This window comes from Cibotium barometz, chromosome 43 (assembly GCF_041138505.1).
Source record: "Cibotium barometz isolate CiBa-2024 chromosome 43, ASM4113850v1, whole genome shotgun sequence".
NCBI classification, from domain to species: domain Eukaryota; kingdom Viridiplantae; phylum Streptophyta; class Polypodiopsida; order Cyatheales; family Cibotiaceae; genus Cibotium; species Cibotium barometz.
The window spans coordinates 28405307-28409711 of record NC_141088.1 but is presented as its reverse complement, the minus strand read 5'-3'; positions in this window follow the sequence as shown (position 1 = coordinate 28409711).

The following is a 4405-nucleotide window of genomic DNA, read 5'->3' as shown; positions in this document are numbered from 1 at the left end:
ATATGTTGGAAGTTCTACGTCGTAAATTCCACATCTCCACCGATTGTTTAAGTAACATAGCTAAAATAATCTAGAACTTCAATGTTTTGTACATTGGCTCCTCTTGCAAGACCATTGTCTATAGGGATAAGTCTAGGTTGTCCTAATGACAAGTGTCAGTTGTCATGATGTTATGACTAGCTCGAGGGCTAATCAATGGGCGTTTGCACTTAATATCATTGCTTGTAGGGAAATCTAACCATATCATGGTAGAATATTCTAGAGGAACCATGGATGTTTCAGTTTTTGTTTCAGCTTCAGATCCCATTTCTATTTCGTATTCCCATTCATTTTCATCCTCTTTTTGGCTCTCAGCTTTTTCAAGAGCACCCATGGCGCACTTGGTCCTCTGAGATTCTAAATGAGGTATGTTTAGAAACTTGTGAATCATCACAGTCCTGTTCTATGGAGCTCTTTATATCTTGGTATAACTCATGTTGAGCCCTTAAAGGTGCAAGTGCTAATGTAATGCTGGCTTCACCATGAGAGAAGAGCATTCTTCCAATTGAGGTTTTGAGAGACTGCTTTAATTTTGTAAGAGAATTATTGAATTCCTCACGTGCTTTCTCAACAACTGCGTAATTCATGTAATCTGTCTCGAATGACTCTTCTGTATAGTAGAGAGTTTGTCTTCCTCTTGAAAGAGGAAGCGGTACTCCTATGGACTTTGTATTTTGGTTACTTTTTTAGGATTGGCATTATGAGGCTCAATCACAACTGGTGATCCTGTAAGACATTCAACCAAGCTAAGCGTGCTCTCCTGAGCTTGCTTTTTGCATTCCGCATATGTCATGTGATCATTATTATCAATTTGGGGTGGTTGGGTGGGTTCTAGTTTCTTGATTGGTCTATTAAGTGCACTGAGTGACGAATCACAACTTGTTTCATCCTCACATAGTGACATACTAGAACTTGTTTCATTTTTTGACTTTCTTTGGATTGTTAGTTTTTTATTATTGGGAACAGATGGAGAGAGAAGGCATTGAGAATCTTATGCAATATTTTAAGGAAATAGAGGCCATTGGTGGTACCTTTCATTTATTGTCTTTCTATTTTGATGGATTATGAAGATTGCTCTTTCGAATGTAAAAGGTGTGTGATATTTGCAAAGGTCTTGGCCAACAAGTTGTAACAATTTCTTCCTACCAAGGCAATATGGATTTATTAAAGGTAAGAATATTTTGTATAATACACTGAATGTATAAATTGAAATTGATTATGCAAGGGCTTCAAGGCAAGAGGTGGTTATGATTCAACTGGATATTGAAAAGTCTTATGATCATGTTAGTTGGTCTTTTCTTTCATAGCTTATGTAGGCTATGGGATTTAGCCCCCGCATGTCTTCTTTGATTTATACTATTAGCCTATATGCAGTGGCTAGGCTTATGATTGATGGGGTGGGGTGATTGAGCCCATTCATTTGATGAGATCGGTCAGGCAAGGATGCCCACTTAGCCCTCTCTTATTTGCAATTGTTACACATCCAATCTTATCTTGACTAGATAAGCTAGTTGAGGATGGTGAAGTTGTAGGGCTTACTCTTCCAAGTGGAGAGCAGATGGTTGGCCATGCAATGCAAATGATTCTTTCATGTTTCTTAAGGCTCAAAGAGATAATGTTCAGAAGGCTATGGCTGTTGGAATTCTTTTGGTCTTGCTTTAGGATCATCAATATGAAAAAATCTGCTCTGATAAGCTATATCGAGAGCAATTTGCTTGGTTTGGGATGGAATGAGGTCATACAAAGGGGATGCATCACACCACGGGTTATCTGATTGGATTCGATGTTGATTCATAGGCTTTGTTGGCATGGATTTCTGCAAGGATAAATGACAAGTTTGTTTATTGGAAATCTAAATCTGAGGGTTGGCCTATGCATGTTTGGCTCAAAGTGACATAATCCATTATGATTAGCATGATATCTTTTTTCTTGTTTTAATTGCCATGGACGAGCAAATCTTTGCATTAGATTAAAAACCAATTAGATTTATGCTATGGAAAAGAGGAGAAAACAAGCCAAGGCAGACATGGATTTCTTGGAAACATGTTACTACTCCGAAAAGAGGAGTGGAGGGGCAGCCCTATCAGATGTCAGATTACATATGGTTGCTAGGAGATTGCCTTTATTGTAATATATGTGTGTATCTCAAGAGCCATGGGTAGTAATGGCTAAGGCCCTCATAGAGGAGGTTTCACTTATGCATGGTAATACTAGGATTGATGGTACATGGTGGGATGTAGTGAATGGTTCCCAATAGGTTCAAGTGGTGGCTTCACCTCTCCTTTCTCATTTGACGATCTCATGGAAGGAGGTGTTGGAACACACTAAATGGAAGCCTTCAGATCAACGATTGTAGTTGAATTCTATGGTAGGTGAGGTGTTGGCTGCTTCACAACTTCTGGCGTGGCTTGAAAAATCCGTTAATATTTTCGAATTCCACGTGAATATGTACAATTATGGGAGAAGGTGAGGGCATGCCTTACACCATTTGGTGATATTCCTCAGTTGGAGAATCAGCAACCTTGGTTAGATTGGGCATTTAGAAAGCCTTAGGACATTGTTCGCATACAACAAATCAAGTGTACCATATGATGGTGGAAGATAAGTGCTAGATCACTGAGACGGCTAATAGGGTATGGAACATCAAGAAAAGTGAGGTCTAGTGGAAGGAAGTAATCTTATAGGGCTAGTGGTCTAAGATTCCATATCAAGAGAAGGTGTTCTTATGGCGCATGCTAGTTCAAGGCCTACCATTGGGGGACCAGCGAAAGCGACAAATTGCTTCTGGTAATTGTGTGTTTTGTACTACATGCTTGGAAACATGCCGCATCTTTTCACTTCATGTCTGGTGGCAAAGAAGATGTGGGATTTCCTTTCTCGCATATGGATTCCATTGATAGATAGGCCCGTAAAGGTTAAAGATGAGATTTTTGGCAAGATTTCGAATGGGCCGGATTACCCAAAACATTCAATTTTCTTTCATTTTTTTAGGTGGACAGGATTGTGGCATATTTGATTAACTAGAAATGCCTTCTTATTTGATGAAAAAGTAGGTATTACAGCTCACATAGGTCATATAAAAGGGCTACTATTGTGGCAAGTCTCTTCCTTGTGGTCAGCTCATTTTGTGGAGAATGAATCGGCTATATATTGGATGAGGGTACTTCGAGCTACACCTGTGGTTTGAAGTAATTAGTGAGGGAAAGCTAGTACATCACATGGCGGCCATGTGGCCATTTGTAAAGTAATTTTTATTAATATATCTTCTATTACTACGAGAGAGAGAGAGAGAGAGAGAGAGAGAGAGAGAGAGAGAGAGAGAGAGAGAGGAAGATTTGAATGACTCAAAAGCTTTTTAATTAGTCCTTGGTCAAGTACATGCCTTTATAGGCACAAGGGCCTATCTTTTGACCAAATAATATCTAAATACATAACATTTCTATGTCAAGTACACACAAAATATCTAAGCCTAAGATGTTCTCCACATGCACATATGCACACTTAGTTGGTGGGTCGGACCTTCTTGGCACTACAAAATATTATTCCCAAATCTCATAGCTTGTTGATGATGGCGATTAGCTCTAATATGTCAGAGCCAAGGGGAGGTTGTGTTTGTGTTAAATGAGAGTCAAAGAAGAGGTTGTATGTTGGATTGGAGTCTAAGAAGAGGTGGTTGTATTCTTTGAAGTGATTTAGAGGTACTTGTTGCAAGGTTGATGGCTATGTAGGTGATGGGTCGAGATTTGCACCCACCATGGTTATCCAAGTGATGGTCACACCATGGTCTTGGCTTACACCCACCATGGTCCCCCCTGGAGGGTTATCTCATTGACGATGTTAGTTATAGATGTATGTGTCTATGCATTCATGAGGTGCAAGATTTGGAAAAAAATGTGATGCCCTTAGTGAAGGTCATATGCATGGGGGTATGTATTTTATTTGTAGAGTGATAGAGAGGTTGCTTGGTCGAGGTTGTTTGTCATGGAGCATGAAGAAAATGTAGGTGATAACCCATGGATAATATAGCTTTAAAAGTTGTTGCTTGCGTGAATTCATCCTAGCTTGACATTAATTTTGAGCTAGCTTTTACTATGGAACCATCTTCTTTATTGGCTTTTCTTGCACTTTTGTGCAAGATTATCGATTGCTTCTTTTGCTTTTGTCGGCTTCTTTTTCTTTTTCTTTGTCAGTTGCTTTTGCTTTATGTGCTACATGCTTGGTTATTCTTCTCCACCATCTTCTTAGTGTTGTCATTACTTGTCACTTTTTTTCTTGCTCCTAGATTACTTTTTATTATTGTTCCTTATATTGGTGTTCTTTATTCGACTTTGCTGGTCCTTTTTTGTCTCTTGCTACCTTTTTGTGG